Source organism: Triticum dicoccoides, chromosome 4B (genome assembly GCF_002162155.2).
Source record: "Triticum dicoccoides isolate Atlit2015 ecotype Zavitan chromosome 4B, WEW_v2.0, whole genome shotgun sequence".
NCBI lineage: Eukaryota > Viridiplantae > Streptophyta > Magnoliopsida > Poales > Poaceae > Triticum > Triticum dicoccoides.
The window spans coordinates 129,567,597-129,588,682 of record NC_041387.1 but is presented as its reverse complement, the minus strand read 5'-3'; positions in this window follow the sequence as shown (position 1 = coordinate 129,588,682).

Below are 21,086 nucleotides of genomic sequence, written 5' to 3'. Positions count from 1 at the left end.
TTTCAAGCAGATTTGTTTTCGAACTTCTTTTGACCGTAGTTTGAGTTTCATAGCTCCGTTTCGGTCGATTCTTTTTGCAAATCGAAGCTCTTCAGTTGAACTTCAGATTGGATCTTCTTATTTGAAGTTTTACCCGTGCATCTATGCTTGAGTACTTATGTATGCTATTGTTTGTTTGCGGTAGAATTCCCGGAGTGCGAAGCGTGCTACTACGAGTCTCTACGGTTTGCAGATCGACAGCAAGGCAAGTAACACTTTGATCATATCCTTTATTACCTAGTTTTTATGCATTAGTTCCAATCCTCAAACATTGCATGATTAGGATCTGATTAACATGTGGGTTTGGGAAGTAGATGATGAGGTAGAACCTATTGCCCTTTTATTATCGAACCCTTGGGAGTTACTTCTACGTTATGATCAGATTGCTATGCTATGCTCGTAGACGTGGATTGGTTGAGTGTATCCATGACAGATGTGAGAGTTCTTAATAAATGGTTAACTTAAGGTGGCTACTTAAATACACATCTAGGTGGATTGGTTGTGGGCACCTGGAGAATCCAGTGTTGTCCTAGGATATCCCGGAGTACCCGTGTGATCATCCTACGGTTCGCCACCCAGGCTCAAAGGGATAATAAGATTATTCATGCTAGAAACTTCCGTGTGCAGCCACAAGCTATTATGGGCTCTAGAATAGTTGATTAGGTTGCATGACCTCTTTCAGTGTGGGCTAGCAGATGTAGGGGAAAGTAGGTGTAACTGTCCACCCAGAGTAAAGAGTAAATGTTTCTGAAAGACTATTTCTCGGTCATCTGTTTCTCAAACACCTTGTAGTGCGAGAAATTCAATGGAGGAGATCGAGTCTTGTGGGGAAAAGTGCGCAAACCTCTGCAGAGTGTACAAACTAATCATGGTTAGCTGTGTCCTCGGTTATGGACATCTTGAGTATCTGGTTCTTGGATTATCATGTTGATCTCATCACTCTAAATTAATCTATTGGGTAATTGATACTGTTTAATTGGGATTGAGTTAGAGGAACCTTCTCAATGTTTAACAACCACCATGACAGTTAAATAAAATATATTCCTTTGTTGTAGGTAAAATTGGGCTTTATGCAAAATATTAACCATAGAGCTCTCCACCAGCCATAGATGCATATAGTGATAGCATTTATTCTCTTCATTGCTCTTTTGTGTTACATTGACAGCATATTCCATGTGTTGACCCGTTTTGGGCTGCAACGTATCATATTGCAGACTTTTCAGACGAAGAGTAAGGTGCGCTAGGTCATTGTCGTTCACTCAGCTATGCCATTGGAGTTGATGGACTCACTTTATTTTCCAAGCCTTCCATTGTTATCTTATTTAGATGGCCTTCAACCATCTTATTGTAATAAGTTCTCTTTTGAGACTTTCGATGTAATAAGTGTGTGATTGAAACTCTGTTATAATTCCTCGAGTACTATGTGTGTCAGCATTACCGATCCAGGGATGACACTGATGCACAGAGACTTGACCATTTGAGGTCTGGTCGCTACAAAAGGATTGGGCTACCTTGCTGCACTTTTGTTACTACTTCCATTACTTGCTCGTTGTAAATTATCTTGCTATCAAACTACTACGCTACTTACAATTTTAGCACTTGCAGACAATACCTTGCTGAAAACCACTTGTCATTTCCTTCTACTCCTTGTTGGGTTCGACACTCTTACTTATCGAAAAGGCTACAACTGACCCCATATACTTGTGGGTCATCAATGGTAGATGTGAAGTTTGATGAATCTAACGGCTCGCAAGTAGAGAAATTGCCAATTGATGTAGTTGACAAAGATCCTTCGAAAGCAATCCAAGACTTGTCTATTGGAAAGATTCGACCAACAGAGGTGAACGAGAGTACTTCGTCCATACAAGTGGAAGCCTCAACCTCACATCAAGGTGAACTACAAGTTGACTTGGAGGCATCCACAAGTGGAACTCGTCAAGATGAAGGGAATGAGGAAGTACAATAAGATGATCCACCTCGACCTCCCTCTCCACCTCCACAAGAGAACGACAACGCCAACAACAATGAAGGAGGAGGAGAAGAAGAAGAAAATGAAGAGGATGTTCCACCTCAATCCAAATAAAATCTCTCACGAGTTAGAGCAAAAGTCACAAGAGACCATCTTGTCGAACAAATCTTCGATGATATTCGAACTGGGAGAATCACTTGCTCTAAAACTCGTTTAGCTAACTTTTGTGAACATTACTCATTCATTTCTTGCATTGAACCTATGAAGGTTGAATAAGCCCTTGAGGATACGGATTGGATAAATGCTATGCATGAAGAGCTACACAACTTCGAGAGGAATCAAGTATCGACATTGGTAGAAAAGCCCGACGATGAGCATGATGTCATTGGAACCAAATGGGTGTTTCGGAATAAGCAAGATGAGGATGAACAAGTTGTACTCAACAAGGCTCATCTCGTCGCTCAAGGCTACGCTCAAGTCAAAGGTATGAACTATGGTGAGACATATGTCCCCGTTGCTAGACTTGAGTCCATTCGCATTTTACTTACTTATGCCAATTGTCATGATATCACTTTATATGGAATGGACATTAAAAGTAATTTTATAAATGGTGCAATTGAGGAGGATGTTTATGTTAAACAACCTCCCGGCTTTGTTAATCCCAAGAAACCCGATCATGTCTACAAACTCCACAAAGCACTTATGGTCTTAAACAAACTCCTAGAGCATGGTATAAATGCTTGACTAAATTTCTCATTGAAAAAAGGCTTTGAAACTGGGAAAATTGATTCTACACTTTTTTTAAAAAGGGTTGATGGTGAATTATTTGTGTGCAAAATTTATGTTGATGATATTATATTTGGTTCTACTAACCCCCATTTTAGTGAAAAATTTGGAAGACTAATGTCGGAGAAGTTTGAGATGTCTATGATGAGTGAACTCAAATTTTTCCTTGGTTTGCAAATCAAGCAAACTAAGGAAGGTACCTTTGTCTCACAGACAAAGTACACAAAAGATCTTTTCAAGAACTTCAACATGCAAGAAAGCAAAGGTAAGAGAACCTCCATGCCTACTAGTGGACATCTTGACTTCACGAAGGATGGAAAACCGGTTGACCAAATGGTTTACCGCTCTATGATTGATTTATTATTATATCTATGTGCCTCCCGTCCCGATATTATGCTAAGTGGGTGCATGCGTGCACGATATCAAGTGACCCCTAAAGAATGCCATCTTAAGGTCATGAAAAGGATAGTGAGATATTTAATCCATATAACAAACTTGGCATTTGATATCCTAAGAGGTCATCTTTCGATCTTGTTGGCTACTCCGATTTGGACTATGCCGGTGACAAGATTGATAGGAAGTCCACTTCGGGTACTTGTCAATTTCTTGGTAGATCCCTTGTGTCTTGGTCCTCCAATAAACAAAATTCAGTATCCTTATCCACTGCCGAAGCGGAATACATTGCCGCTAGATCGTGTTGTGCTCAATTACTTTGGATGACCCAAACTCTTAAGTATTATGGGATACATGTGAAACATGTTCCATTGCTTTGTGACAATGAAAGTGATATTAAGATTGCTCACAATCCCATGCAACATTCTCGAACTAAGCACATTGAAGTTCGTCATCATTTCATTTGGGATCATGTTGCTAAAGGATACATCAATCTTAAGCTTGTTCGAACCGATAAGCAATTGGCGGATTTATTTACCAAACTGCTTGATGAGAAAGTATTTTGCCGTTTGAGAGGTGAATTGAATATCATTGATGCCTCAAATTTGGAGTAGAGATTCCTTTGGATACATGCAAGGCATGAGCCTTGGTGACTAAGCCTTGATATTTCTCCTATGATGATGATCATTTATCTTGGATATATATTTGTACCCTTGCATGTTATCTAATCCATATAGGTACTTGGATGAATCTGAATCTATGAGATTGCAAGTCACTCACATTTTGAGCAATTTCTACATCACCAAGTTCCTATGGTTTGGTTGTTCAAATCAAGGAAGCATGAACTCACTCAACATATCCTTTGACTATTTCAATTGAAATCAAGTTTCATGATTGTCAACTTGGATACAAAAGTGCTTTTCCTTGCAAAACTAACCCATGTACGAAGATGAACTTCAACTACAAAGGATGCACCCAACTACATCAACCTTGGCCATCCGATACAAATTCAACTACATGATCAAGATCAACACCACAATCCATGGTATGACATTCCACCTTAGATAAGTTTTACTCCAAGTCATGAAGTAAAGCAACTCAACAAGGTGTGAATACATCAAAATGCTTAAATGTAAAATGGTAACCCAATTTTGAGCTTAAACGATGAGTATGCCCTATGATCAAGTGATCTTACTTGACTCCTAAGTCAATATACTCTAACATAGGTGACCTTGTAGCCAACCATTTCTATATGAAGTTCTCTAGTGTTCTTGTGCCCTTTGCACTTCCTTTGCATGTTTTCTTGATAGAGTGTTTCCCTTCTAAAAGAACTTCATCTAGAACTCCTTTTCTTTTTCTCTATTTTTACTTGTCATTCTTCTATGTATCTTCTGTTAATTTATTGCAAATCCTTATGACAATTCCTTGAAAATCTTGTGAGATTTCATTTTCCAAGTGAGCTGAGATGACTAGATTTTCCTCTGCGTTGGACTCGGACTCACCGATCCAAGCCTATCGGCTAGACCAAAATACAAGGATTCCTTGTACACAGTTCATCGGTACAACCGACATGGACTAACTCGGTCTGACCTATAAGCACCCTCAGTGCTCTCCTATTTCGGAGTTACTGATGGAAATAGTTTGGTGTCACCGATTTCACTGCTGAGAAAACATTTTGCCATTTTATGTTGCCCATTTTCTTCAGCTCCACTCAATAATTCTTATCCTTTATAGCATCATAATCTACATGCTTCTTTGTAGTGTCTCTCAAGGACCATACTACTTGACTCATATTCCTGAAGAATCCCTTCTTGGAAATTGATGTCAAAGGGGGAGAGATACAACACATCAAAGCTTATCAAATCAACAAGAACACTCATAGCTCTTCTAAAAGATGCACACCAACAAGCGGGGATATGTTATATGTCTTTAAGAGGGGAAAGACATGTCAATATGTTTAATCCTAACTATTTCTATTGACAATTCTATTTGCTCTGATTTTATCTAACCCTACCTTCTTCCATTATCCAATGATAGATTCAGGGGGAGAAAGAGTCTTGTTTTAACCTAAGGGGAGAAAATCTTTGGAACCTATTAAACATCTTTTCTTTTGGGAAATGTCTATATCTAAATGAAGTGCTTAGTACTCACCCATTACATGTCATCCCAGTCTTGGTACTCTTGTGGTTCCTAAAAACTACTTTACTTAGAGTGATCATGTGTTATCAAACCCTATTTTCTCAACTCCATTCTTTTCTAAGTCAGCTCAAGACCACAAGGTAAGTATATAAATCACAGTCATGTGCATGATGATCTCTTGTTGTTGTACATATTTTTTTCAGGAGGGAATCATAGACATGAAGGTACATTTCTAAATCATATCATTTGCTCTGATGCGTATAGCCAAGATACAAGTAACTCTCTGCTTACTCTGTCATGTTATGCATTCACATGTTAGTATATTCTTTCTTCACATGATTTCATACACGTAGGGGGGGCTTATGAATGTTACATGTTCCTCCAAAGCTTTACTTGTTACTCTTCGTATCATTTTACTAAAGCTTTGATGTATTGGTCATCAATTACCAAAAAGGGGGAAATTGAAAGCACAGGTGCTCCCTGGGTGATTTTGGTAATTAATGTCAACATATCTCTTGTTGAACTAACGCTTTCATCTAGTATATTTCAGACAAGTTCAACAATGACGTGGAAAGGACAAGAGGGTGTGGAACCCCTTCAAGTTGTCAAGGACATGCATTGGCGAAAGCTGAAGACTCTTCATCTTTGTTTTAGTGATCCTAGATCACATTGAGTCCATAGGAAAGCCCATACTATTAAAAGGGGATGAGGTGTTGCTTAATGGCTTGCTTTCTCAAATTCTTAGTGATATTGCTCCAAAGCCCTCAACCACTTTCTCCATCCAAATATGTCAAAATCCCAAATTCCAACTCGGACCCACCAACTCTTTCTATCCGGCGCCACCGAGTTCATATGACATATCCATTGCTAGAAACCCTAACAGTTCGGTCCCACCGATATAGATCTCGGTCTCACCGAGGTGGCCTTGCCAATGCTCTGTGACCTGTTGCATTTATTTCGGCCTCACCGAGTTATGCAATTGGTCTCACGGAGATGGCTTGACATTCTCTCTGTTGCCTTATTGCTTCACTTTGGTCTCACCGAGTTGATGCAATCGGCGCCATCGAGTTGATGATTGCCCTAAGCCATAGCACATTGGTCCCACTGAGTTGTTCCAATCGGTCCCACCGAGATTCGTAACGTTCATGTTTTGAACTAATCGGTCTCATCGAGTTCATCTATTCGGTCTGACCGGGTTGGGTCAAATATGTGTAACAGTTGGATTTTATGTGGAGGCTATATATACCCCTTCACCCCTTCTCCATATGTGAGAGAGCCATCAGAACGTGCCTACACTTCCAGCATACATTTCTTGAGATAGAACCACCTACTCATGTGTTGAGATCAAGATATAACAATCCTACCGCAAGAATCTTGATTTCTAGCCCTCCCCAAGTTGCTTTCCACTGAAATCATATTCCACCATATCCAAATATGTGAGAGAGAGTTGAGTGTTGGGGAGACTATCATTTGAAGCACAAGAGCAAGGACTTCATCATCAACACACCATGTATTACCTTTTGGAGAGTATTGTCTCCCAGATTGGTTAGGTGTCTCTTGGGAGCCTCCGTCAAGTTGTGGAGTTGAACCAAGAAGTTCGCAAGGGCAAGGAGATCGCCTAGTTCGTGAAGATCTACTAGAGTGAGTCAAGTCCTTCATGGACGATGGCCATGGTGAGATAGACAAGGTTGCTTCTTCGTGGACCCTCCGTCGGTGGAACCCTCCATGGACTCGCGCAGATGTTACCCTCTGTGGGTTGAAGTCTCCATCAAAATGGACGTATGATAGCACCACTATCGAAACCATGCCAAAAATCTCTATGTCTCCATTGCGTTTGCAAACTCCAATCCCATCCCTTTACTTTCTTGCAACTTGCATGCTTTACTCTTTCTAATGCATATAATATTGTCATGCTTGCTTGAAATGTATTGTGAATGCCTTAACTTGAGATAAAACTCAACCTAAACTTGAAGAAATTAAAATCTGCCAACTTTGCTTGTTAAGGGTCTAATCAGCCCCCTCTAGACCCCTCTTCTAGATCCTGTCAGATACACGTTTTCATCCTAGTTTCCCCTATAGAAACTTTGGGTTAATCTTTGATGTACTTTGTGTTGGATTGAATACTATGAATATGATTTTTAATGTATATCGAATAATTGACTCCCAGATACTTGTGGTTACATTGGAGTATCTAGGTGACATTAGAGTTGATTGATGGGTATCATATGGTGTTATTGTAGTATGAACTCTAGGGCTATTTGTGACACTTATAGGGTTGGCTGAATAGATCGATCGGAAGGATAACTTTGAGGTGGTTCTCTACCTACAAAAATTTCATCTTATGTTCTCCGCTATTGGTTAGAACTTTGTAGTAATTCTTTATCACACATTAAGGGATTGTAATATGATTCAATTGTGTTAGCACTATTAAGAGATTGCACTAGTGGAAGTATGAACCCTAGGCCTTATTTTTAAGCATTCATATACTATTTTGCTTGTCGTTTTCTACTTGCTACCTTGCTATTTTAATTATTTTAGATTACATAAACCTATATCTGCTATTCATACTACTGTTGTATCACCTCTCTTTGCCAAACTAGTGCACTTATACAATTGACAACTCTATTGCGTTTGTTGGGACACAACAGATTTCTAGTATTTGATTGCAAGGTTGTTTGAGAGAGACCATCTTCATCCTACACCTCCCACAGATTGTTAAACCTTGGGTCATCCACTTGAGGTAAATTTGTTGTTGTCCTACAAAACTCTGCATTGGAGGCCCAACAGAGTCTACAAGAATAAAAGTTGTGTAGTCGACATCAAGCTATTTCTGGCACCGTTGCCAAGGAGGTGAGTGCTTGAAGGTATATCTTTAGATCTTGTAGTTGAATCTTTTAGTTTCTTGTTTTTCACTAGTTTGATTTCAAAAGAAAACTACAAAAAAAATGGAAATGAAGTTGTGCGAATTTAGTTATCTTTAAAAAGTCTTTCTTGAAAACATGGAATCTGAAATTGTTCTAAATTGTTAGAAGAAGAATACAATAAAATCCTTGAATTTAATAAAATTGTTCTATCACTTTAAGCATGATTGCAATGTTGTTGCTATGCTTTCTATGAATATCCATAATGCTAACGATGATTGCACTAGTCATGATAAAAATTCCTGAAAAGAGGGTTGGTTTCTTATAAGCACGTCAATTTTTGTGGAGTGCATAGACTTTGTGAAGATATGCCAATTAGGCATGATAGATTTTGTAAGAAGCATAAACATGACAAAACTAAATGGTGGCTTAAAGTGATAGATGATTTTTGCTAAAAAAATATGTTCTGTTCATACCATTACTTGTGAACAACAATGAAGTTGGGCATCTCAATTTACAATGCATGCTTTTTCATGATCGAATCGTCGCCAAATATTGTAATAACTTGATCACCCTTGAACTTTATAATGAACTTTGTCTTTTTTGGGGGCTTGAAGAATTGTCACATAAAAATAGTTGGTTTGAAGCATTCATATTCAGAGACCATACTAAATGTAATCTAAGAGAAATTTACATGTTTTGTGTGGTATTGCTGATTTGTGTGGTAAATTGCAATGATAATGCTTATATAGCTAACTATAAAAAGACGGGAAAACCAATAGAATATAAAAGGAATACTAATGGAAGGGTAAAGATATCCCAACACCTTCCTATTGTTTCTGATGATGAATCGGGTGATGAGGAGGGGCTTCCTATCCAACCAATCTCTTCAAAAAAATCTCATTTTTTATTAAACCCACACATAATGTGGTGAAGAAGAAGAAGATGAAAAGAAGGAAAAGCAGAGGTAAAAAGGTATCTCCCAAATAATGTTGCTCCTATTATCATTAAGAATGACTGAAACAATATTATGGAAGATGATACACTTGAAGATGATTTTGTTATACCTTCCTTTAGCACAAATTTCATGATGATCACTATCGGGAGTGAGTAATTCCTTTGTAGGCTTGTTGAATGGTGATGGGTTGGATGAGATTTATCAAGTAATCGAGTTAGTTTTGTTAGTGCTTGATCCCTAGTATCCACTATGTTTTGAGATTGATGTTGCTATAACTTTGCTATGCTTAATTCTTGTCACTAGGGCTCGAGTGCCATGAATTCATATCTGAACCTATTATGTTTTCATGAATATATGTGCATTCTTGATCCTATCTTGCAAGTTGTAGACACCTATTACGTGTTATGATCTGCATACCCCAAGGTGACAATAGTTGGGATTCTTTCTAGTGATTATCGTAGTTTAAGGAGTTCATGTATTCACTAAGTGCTAATGATTTGATCTGGTTCTCTATTAAAAGGAGGCCTTAATACCCTTTAGTTTCCCTATGGACCCCACTGCCATGGGAGGGTAGGACAAAAGATGTCATGCAAGTTCTTTTCCATAAGCATGTATGACTATATACGGAATACATGCCTCCATTATATTGATGAATTGGAGCTAGTTCTATGTCGCCATAGGGTTATAATTGTTACATGATGAATGCCATCTGACATAATTATCCATCACTGCTCCAATGCCTATGAGCTTTTCACATATTGCTCTTTGCTAAGTTACTATTGTCGTGCTGCTCTTACAATCCACTGGTACAGCGAGGTGCTATATAAACGGTTTTTAACCCCTCTCCGCGACGGCATTTGGAACCGTCGTCAAGTGAGTGTGGGCGATAGGGGGGATCCTTCCCACACGACCCAAAAACTGTCAGGGATATGCCCTCCTGGCACACACGCTCGGCAAAATGAGGTCGTGTGCGACAGACAAGCGAGCAAATACGGTTATACATACAGTAGTGCTAAAAAATACAATTATACAGGAGAAATCGTTACCGGTCGTAAGTAAATCCCACACAGTTAGTCCCTGCTAAACGTTTCCATTCGTATATACATCCCACACAGTCGCTCCAAGGAAAACATTTCCGTTCACAGGTACATCACACACAATTTTCCCCATTAAATCGTTTGTGATAGCATTACCATCACACATAATATTAAAAAATTTATCATTTGCGTTATTGAATGCATCACACACGGTGCGTAGAAGAAACTGTGTGGCAAATATTGTCCATCACACACAGTTTTTATGTGGTAAATGTTTGCGCAATGTGGCCTAACGCAAATAGTTTTGAAGAGAATGTCGTGTGTGATTGTTCATCGATCCAACACGGTTTATTCCTAGAAACTATGTGCGTTGCCTTAGGTCATCTCCCACGGTATGTTCTCAATAACTGTTTATAATAGCAAAAACCAATTATCAGGCTAATTCTCCATTAGCAGGCTAATTGCCCTATTATTAATAATCCATTTATTAATCTAATTGACATTCATATTATACACATAATATATTTCATTCCCATATTAAGGAAGCAGGATTTCATAATTGAAATACATCAGAGTACAACATGATATAGCTTCAGCACTCAGCTACCCCATTACACAACTGCACCAGCACCAAGTTTCACATGCAACATCTAGAACATTTCGAAATTAGGATCATAGACAGTACATAGACAGATGCATCTCATTGGGAAAACTGTTGAAGCGGAAGGCGAATATTGAGTCGTCATTCATGTTGAAGGTCTTTGCAACTTTAGGCCAGTGCATGTGGATGATTACTTGTCCATCCTTCGTCCTCTTCAGGAATACTTCAATATTGAACCATGGGTGTTGTATGAAAACCTTCCTCGTCTCCTGACCATAGATGTGGTTTGAGAGGTAATCATTAGTGAACTGCTTTGGAAAGGCCTGAAAACAAGGATGTGCATAAATATCTTCTCTATATTGGAAATGGGGTAAAGGAATAAAAAAAGGCAAGGTATAATAGTTAGTACCATCTTGTAGTGAACTGATGTCTTCTTCATTGTGCAGACAAAGATCTTGTTGTTTTTTGTCGCTAATTTCTTTATCCTAACAATCTTTCTAAGTTTCTTGACTTGATTGATATTCATGGACAACTCATTTCCCCATATGAAAAAATGGTCAAATAGTGGGTCAAAACCTCTGACAGTAGGACCTACATGTGCAAGACCAAATTGTTAAAACCCTAAATATTAGAATGGTTCCTACAATTGCATAATAATGTGCTATTAGACAATGGACCATGCACGTGCTAACCTCAATTGTAAACCTTAGTGCTTCCCATTGTTTCCCTGCAACTCATATAAGGTAGTTAGTCATCAGGTTAAGTAAGGGTTCGCATGCTACCAGTAAAATATGTTGATGAAAAATAAGCACATTGCAGATTCATCAGATTAATTCAAGCCATATGGAAAACCCATTTATCCAAACCAAGCATGATTAAGAACTAGGAAATATAGCACTTGTATATGTTTCTCATGTATTAAGTGCAGCCAAACTCTATTTATTCCTCACATGCACAACAATACAAAATTCTACCCACAACAATTGGACATTGCATTGCAGAATTGAACCAAGCAGTTAACTAAACATCACAACAAATGGACCAAACATTAACTGAGCACCACATTGCACAATATAACATACTCCTAATAGAAGATCAGACAGTTAACAAAACCAAGCATGCTTAACAACTTGGAAATATAGCAATTGTACTTGTTTCTCACTTGGAAATTCGATTTACTTCTCACATGCACCCACAACTATTGAACATCGCATTGCAGAATTGAACCAAACAGTTAACTAAACACCACAACACAAATGAACCAAACGTTAACTGAGCACCACATTGCACAATGTATAACCAAACCAAGCATGCTTGACAACTTGGAAATATAGCAATTGTATTAGTTTCTCATGTATTTTGTAAAGATAAATTCGATTTATTTCCCACATGGAAGACAATACAAAATTGCAGCCTGACGAATTGAACATCACATTTGCAGAATTGAACCAAACAGTTAACTGAAGACGACAACTAATTAACCAAACAGATAATAAGTGAGCACCACACTGCACGACATATAGAACATATACACAGGAGCAATAGATTGCATAGTAAAATTAGATAGCACAATTCACTAGAATTTGTTAAGGAAAGGCAGGAGCAGCACACGCAATGGGTAAACCAAGCATGCTTAACCGACATAGCTAGTAAATGTCAACGTGCTCCTCCAAGATCTAGGGGCCGGCAGGAATGGTAGCCATCGCGACCTCATCCGCGTGTGCGGCCGCGATTTGCTTCTCCGCTGACAAATGCTCCTTCAGCTTCTGGCTATACTACGTGCACCATGGCTTATGGCGGCGCTTATTTGGTGCAGGGTTTCGTGATTTGGGTGGAAGGTGTCGCATCGATGGTCGGGGCATGTGGCATCTGGAAGGAGGAGGATGGGGGTCGGGTGTGGATTACCTGCCTGGATAGACGAGGTCGAGCAGCGTGAAGGAGGGTCGCCGGCGAGGGGGCGGTGCTACAAGCAAGGAGTGAAGGTTTCAACTTGGAAAGGAAGGTGGAAATAGAGGAAATGTGGCTTTTGGTAAGGGGGAGGGGTGGGGAGGTAGATATTTCCGCAGAAGCCAAAAATTTTGAATCGCTTCAGCGAAAAAACTGGCGCACAAAGTATCATCAGACACGACCCCTTATTCAGACCTGTGTATGATATGTGAACATCACAAACGATTCAGATAGCTTAACATGTGTGTGACGAGTTCGAACGTCAAAAATTTTGGTTCCAATTTCCCTAGTTACAGTGGTCACCCATGTCATTGCGTAATTTGGGTACACAAAGGAGACTACAGCACACCCACACTTCTTAATTGAGCAAGTTCAGCAATTAAACAGAGCTAGCTGGCCTAAACATTACTCTAATAAATTAAATATCGGTGCTCTAAATTAAACAAAACAAAGAGTACTACTATGGCTAGTGCTCGTCGATCTCCGCCGCCTCCTCCATGTCCAACTCGCAACCGACGGTCTCCTGGGGAAGGGGATCCATGCCATCCAACGCACCATACTCGGCAAGCATCTCGCCATCCGCGTCGGCCATCTCTTTGAAAAAGGCCGCCACGATCTAGGCATGGGCAGCCATGATTTGGGCTTTAGCGGGTTTCATCATGGCAAGGTATGCCGCGCAGGAATGGATAGCTGCTCGAATGCTCTCGGTGATTGCCAACTCTTCGGCCGTGGGTTACCGACCATTATCGGAGAAGCTTCTTTTGATTTGTGGGGTGACCGCCACGAGCTGGGCATGGGTAGCCTCGACCTGGTCGTCGGCGGCCTCCATCAAGGCTAAGGCCACCGTTGTGGAACGGATAGCTCATGTGTGATGACCCACAAGTATAGGGGATCTATCGTAGTCCTTTCGATAAGTAAGAGTGTCGAACCCAACGAGGAGCAGAAGGAAATTTCAAGCGGTTTTCGGTAAGGTATTCTCTGCAAGCATTGAAATTGTTGGTAACAAATAGTTCTGTGATAAGATAATTTGTAACGGGTAACAAGCAATGAAAGTAAATAAGGTGCAACAAGGTGGCCCAATCCTTTTGTAGAAAAGGACAAGCCTGGACAAATTCTTATAATGAGAAAAGCTCTCCCGAGGACACATGGGAAATATCGTCAAGCTAGTTTTCATCATGCTCATATGATTCGCGTTCGTTACTTTGATAATTTGATATGTGGGTGGACCGGTGCTTGGGTGCTGCCCTTTCTTGGAAAAGCACCCCACTTATGATTAACCCCTATTGCAAGCATCCACAACTACAAAAGAAGTATTAAGGTAAACCTAACCATAGCATGAAACTAGTGGATCCAAATCAACCCCTTACGAAGCAACGCATAAACTAGGGTTTAAGCTTCTGTCACTCTAGCAATCCATCATCTACTTATTACTTCCCAATGCCTTCCTCTAGGCCGAAATAATGGTGAAGTGTCATGTAGTCGACGTTCACATAACACCGCTAGAGGAGAGACAACATACATCTCATCAAAATATTGAACGAATTCCAAATTCACATGACTACTAATAGCAAGACTTCACCCATGTCCTCGGGAACAAACGTAACTACTCACAAAGCATATTCTGTTCATAATGAGAGGGGTATTAATATGCATTAAGGATCTGAACATATGATCTTCCACCAAATAAACCAACTAGCATCAACTACAAGGAGTAATCAACACTACTAGCAACCCACAGGTACCAATCTGAGGTTTGGGTACAAAGATTGGATACAAGAGATGAACTAGGGTTTGAGAGGAGATGGTGCTGGTGAAGATGTTGATGGAGATTGACCACCTCCCGATGAGAGGATCGTTTCTGATGACGATGGTGATGATTTCCCCATCCCGGAGGGAAGTTTCCCCGGCAGAACAGCTCCGCTGGAGCCCTAGATTGGTTCCGCCAAGGTTCCGCCTCGTGGCGGCGGAGTTTCATCCCATAAGCTTGCTTATGATTTTTTCCAGGGTAAAAGAGTTCATATAGTAGAAGATGGGCACCGGAGGGCCACGAGGGGGGCCACGAGGCAGGGGGCGCGCCTAGTAGGGGTGGGCGCACCCCCACCCTCGTGGCAAGGGTGTGGGCCCCATCTGGCACTTCTTTTGCTCAATAATTCTTATTAATTCCAAAAATGACTTTCGTGGAGTTTCAAGAATTTTCGAGTTGTGCAGAATAGGTTTCCAATATTTGCTCCTTTTCCAGCCCAGAATCCCAGCAGCCGGCATTCTCCCTCTTTATGTTAAACCTTGTAAAATAATAGATAATAGCCATATAACGTGTAATAACAGCCCATAATGCAATACATATCGATATAAAAGCATGATGCAAAATGGACGTATCAACTCCCCCAAGCTTAGACCTCGCTTGTCCTCAAGCGGAAGCCGAAATCGAAAAATATGTCCACATGTTTAAAGATAGATGTGTCGATAAAAATAGAATACGGACATGAGGGCATCATGATCATTCTTATAACAACAACATGTTTATATTTTGTCATATGATTTCTTATGCTCAAGTAACAATTTATTCACAATATCAAGTATGGTTCAGAAACTTCATTGAGAACTAACAAATGATAATCTCAGTCATTGAAGCAATTGCAAACTATCATAACATCGGAAAGAGTCAAGAATAGAGCTTTTCAGCAAGTCCACATACTCAACTATCATATAGTCTTCTACAATTGCTAACACTCACGCAATACTTATGGTTCTGAGTTTTAATCGGACACAGAGAAAGATAGGGGCTTATAGTGTTGCCTCCCAACATCTTACCCTCAAGGGTAATGTCAACAATAATAGTTCGTGCTAACTTACATCCAATCGGATGTATATATCAGGATCTTTCCAACACGAGCTGCTTGCCAAAGGATAAAATGAAAAAGGGAAAGGTGAAGAACACCTTGACTCTTGCATAAGGTATAAGACATAGAGTAAAAGATAGGCCCTTCGCAGAGGGAAGCAGAGGTTGTCATGTGCTTTTAGGGTTGGATGCACAAAATATTAATGCAAAAGAACGTCACTTTATATTGCCACTTGTGATATGAACCTTTATTATGCAGTCCATCGCTTTTATTACTTCCATATCACACGATCGTATAAACCTTATTTTCTCCGCACTAATAAGTCATACATATTTAGAGAGCAATTTTTATTGCTTGCATCATGACAACTTACTTGAAGGATCTTACTCAATCCATAGGTAGGTATGGTGGACTCTCATGGCAAAACTGGGTTTAAGGATATTTGGAAGCACAAGTAGTATTTCTACTTGGTGCAAGGAATTTGGCTAGCATGAGGGGGAAAGGCAAGCTCAACATGTTGGACGATCCATGACAATATACTTTAACTGAGATGTGAGAAAACATAAGCCGTTGTCTTCCTTGTCCAACATCAACTCTTTAGCATGTCATAATTTAATGAGTGCTCACAATCATAAAAGATGTCCAAGATAGTATATTTATATGTGAGAACCTCTCTTTGTTTATTACTTCCTATTAATTGCAACTATGACCAAAACTATGTTTGCCAACTCTCAACAACTTTTAAGCCTCATACTCTCTATGTGTGAAGTCATTACTATCCATAAGATCAATATGAATTGTTTTTTTTCTTTTTATTCTTTCTATTTTCTCAAGATCATAGCAAGATAGCAAAGCCCTTGACTCAACACTAATCTTTATTATATAGCTCACGGACTCGATTACATAGAGGGATCACAAAGCAAAACTCAAAACTAATTCATACCGAAACTTTATTCTACTAGATCAAGATATTACCAAAAGGACCGAACTAAGTAAAACGGTAAAGATAGGAGTGTGATGGCAATACGATACCGGGGCATCTCCCCCAAGCTTGGCAGTTGCCAAGGGGAGTTCCCATACCCATGTGATTATGTCCTTGGAGGTGGTGAAGGAGTTGTTGATGATGTAGGCTTCTTCCTTAAGTTGTGCTTGGGAATAGAATTTTGCTCCCTTAGATCATCGATCTCCTGCTCAAGGTTTAATATCCTTTTGCATAGTTCCTGTTTGTTTTCCTGCAAGAGACTAAATGGGATAAACTCGATCTTGGGTTTCTTTGCCCTATCAGGGAGGCTTGACTTTTTAAACTCCACATGCATATCCCTAGGTTGAGGTAACGGGACTTCATCTTCATCTGATCTCATCTCCTCCTTTCCCTCAGGCTCGTAGTCTTCTTCTTCCTCAGTGGTCCAGCCACAATGATCCAAGTCCCTGTAGACCTTAGGGTCTGCAAGGTAATCAGCCACATAGCTTTATCCCTCCGAATCCTGGGATGACATATTGCTCTAACCTGCGGCAGAAACAGCTCGAAACAAAGACAGAAGATTTTTGCGTGATATGGTGGTCAAAACCTTCGGGAGATTATATAATGATTTTTTACCGACAAGAGAAGTATCGTGCACGAAAACGGAGTCCGGAGAGCACACGAGGTGCCCACGAGGCAGGGGGTGCGCCCAGTATGGATGGGCGCGCCCTCCACCCTCGTGGAGGCCTTGTGTCCTTCCCGGACTACTTCTTATTTTCCTAAATTCTTAAATATTCCAAAACAGAGAAAAATTGCTATTAGAATTTTTTTGGAGTCGGTTTACTTACCGTACCACATACCTATTCCTTTTCGGAGTCTGAAACATTCTGGAAAGTGTATCTTATGTATTCGTCCGGGGTTACGGTTTCAATAATATTAGTTTCAACATTTATAGGATTACCTGAGATATAATGTTTGATTCTTTGACCGTTCACCACCTTCGGATTTGTGCCTTCGAAGTTATTGATTTTTATGGCACCGGAGTGATAGACCTCCTCGATAACGTAAGGGCCTTCCCATTTAGAGAGAAGTTTTCCAGCAAAAATCTTAAACAAGAGTTGAATAGCACAACATAACCACCTACGTTAAACTCACGCTTTTGTATCCTTTTGTCATGCCATCTTTTAACCTTCTCTTTAAACAGCTTGGCATTCTCATAGGCTTAGGTTCTCCATTCATCAAGTGAGCTAATGTCAAATAACCTCTTCTCACCGGAAAGTTTGAAATCATAGTTTTGCTCTTTAATGGCCCAATATGCCTTATGTTCAAGTTCGAGAGGTAAGTGACATGCTTTTCCATAAACCATCTTATACGGAGACATACCCATAGGATTCTTATATGCAGTTCCATAGGCCCATAATGCATCATCAAGTTTCTTGGACCAACTCTTTCTAGATCTACTAATAGTCTTTTGCAAAATTAATTTGAGCTCTCTATTACTCAATTCTACTTGACCACTAGACTATGGGTGATAAGGGGATGCAATTCTATGATTAACATCATACTTAGCAAGCATTTTATGAAAAGCACCATGAATAAAATGTGAACCACCATCAGTCATTAAGTATCTAGGGACTCCAAACCTCAGAAAAATAACTTCTTTAAGCATTTTAATAGAAGTGTTATGATCAGCACTACTAGTTGGAATAGCTTCTACCCACTTAGTAATGTAATCAACAGCAACTAAAATATGTGAATATCCATTAGAGGCAGGAAAAGGTCCCATATAATCAAAGCTCCAAACATCAAATGGTTCAATAACAAGAGAATAATTCATAGGCATTTCTTGACGTCTACTAATATTACCAATTCTTTGACATTCATCACAAGACAAGACAAACTTATGGGCATCTTTAAAGAGAGTAGGCCAATAAAAACCGGATTGCAATACCTTATGTGCAGTTCTATCTCCAGCGTGGTGTCCTCCATATGGTTCGGAGTGACACTTGTGTAGGATCTGTTCATGTTCATGCTCAGGTACACAACGTCTAATAACATCATCTACTCCTTCTTTATAAAGGTGTGGGTCATCCTAGAAGTAATGTCTTAAATCATAAAAGAAATTTTTCTTTTGCTGGTATGTGAAACTAGGTGGTATAAATTTAGCAACAATGTAATTAGCATAATCAGCATACCATGGAGCAGTACGAGAAGTATTTATGACAGTTAATTGTTCATCAGGAAAGCTATCATCAATAGGTAGTGGGTCATCAAGAACATTCTCTAACCTAGACAAGTTGTCTGCAACGGGGTTCTCAGCTCCCTTTCTATCAATAATATGGAAATCAAATTCTTGGAGCAAGAGAACCCATCTAATAAGTCTAGGTTTAGCATCTTTCTTTTCCATGAGATATTTGATAGCAGCATGATCAGTGTGAATAGTTACTTTAGAATCAACAATATAAGGTCTGAACTTATCACAAGCAAATACAACTGCTAAGAATTGCTTTTCAGTAGTAGCATAATTTCTCTGAGCAGTGTCTAGAGTTTTACTAGCATATTGAATAACATTTAGTTTCTTATCAACTCTTTTCCCTAGAACAACACCTACAGCATAATCACTAGCATCACACATAATTTCAAAGAGTAAGTTCCAATCAGGTGGCTGAACAATAGGTGCAGTGATCAAAGCTTTCTTAAGTACTTCAAATGCTTCTACACAATCATCATCAAAGACAAAAGTAATATCTTTTTGCAGTAAACTAGTCAGAGGCCTAGAGATTTTAGAAAAGTCCTTAATGAACCTCCTATAAAAATCGGCATGACCAAGGAAACTTCGTATACCTTTAATGTCCTTGGGACACGACATCTTTTCAATAGCATCAACTTTAGCTTTATCAATTTCAATACCTCTTTCAGAAATTTTATGCCCCAAGACAATGCCTTCATTAACCATAAAGTGGCACTTCTCCCAATTCAAGACGAGACTAATGTCTTCACATCTCTCAAAAACTCGATCAAGGTTTCTCAAGCAATCATCAAAAGAGGATCCATAAATGGAGAAATCATCCATGAATACCTCACAAATCTTTTCACAAAAGTCAGAGAATATAGCCATCATGCATCTTTGAAAGGTAGCAGGTGCATTACATAAACCAAAAGGCATACGTCTATAAGCAAAAATACCGAAAGGGCAAGTAAAAGTAGTCTTTGCTTGATCGTCTGCTGACACAGGTATTTGAGAGAAACCAGAATAACCATCTAGAAAGCAGAAATGTGTATGTTTGGATAGTCTTTCTAGCATTTGATCAATAAAAGGTAAAGGGTAATGATCTTTCTTAGTAGCTTTATTAAATTTGTGGAAATCAATTGCCATCCTATAATTTGTAATAATTCTTTGTGGGATCAATTCATCTTTGTCATTAGGAACTACAGTAATACCTTCCTTCTTAGGGACACAATGGACAGGACTTACCCACTCACTATCAGCAACTGGATAAATTATACCTGCCTCAAGGAGCTTTAGTATTTACTTTCTTACCACTTCTTTCATTTTAGGATTTAACCGTCGTTGATGATCTCTAACTAGTTTGGCGTCTTCGTCCAATTTAATTTTGTGTTGGCATAGAGTGGGACTAATGCCCTTAAGATCATCCAGAGTATATCCAATAGCAGCATGGTGATTCTTCAGAGTTTTCAATAATCTTTCCTCTTCTTGCTCTGAAAGGTTAGCACAAATAATAACAGGATATATCTTCTTTTCATCAAGATAAGCATATTTAAGATTATCAGGTAATGGTTTAAGCTCAAACACGGGTTCACCCTTGGGTGGAGGAGGATCCCCTAGGATTTTAACAGGTAAGTTGTGTTTCAGAATAGGACCATGTTTAATGAATAATTCATCTATCTCCCTTCTTTCATTCATAAACATATCATTTTCATGGTCTAGCAAATATTGTTCTAAGGATCAGTGGGAGGTACGGCAATTGAAGCAAGACCAATAATTTCATCCTTACTAGGCAATTCTTTATCATGGGGTTATCTACGGAACTTAGCAAAATTAAACTCATGTTTCACATCCCCCAAGCCAATTGTGACAACATCCTTTTCACAATCAATCTTAGCATTAACAGTATTCAAGAAGGGTCTACCAAATATAATGGGACAAAAGCTATCTTGTGGGGAACCAAGAACAAGAAAATCCGCTGGATATTTAACTTTCCCACACAAGACTTCAACATCTCTAACAATCCCAATTGGGGAAATAGAATCTCTATTTGCAAGCTTAATGGTAACATCAATATCTTCTATTTCAACGGGTGCAATATCATGCATAATTTCTTCATATAAGGAAATAGGTATTGCACTAGCACTAGCACCCATATCACATAAGCCATGATAACAATGATCTCCTATTTTAACAGAAATAACGGGCATGCCTACAACTGGTCTATGTATTTTAGCATCGGGTCCAGCAATATTAGCAGCTTCCTCACAGAAGTAAATAACATGTCCATCTATATTATCAGCCAAGAGATCTTTAAACATAGCAATA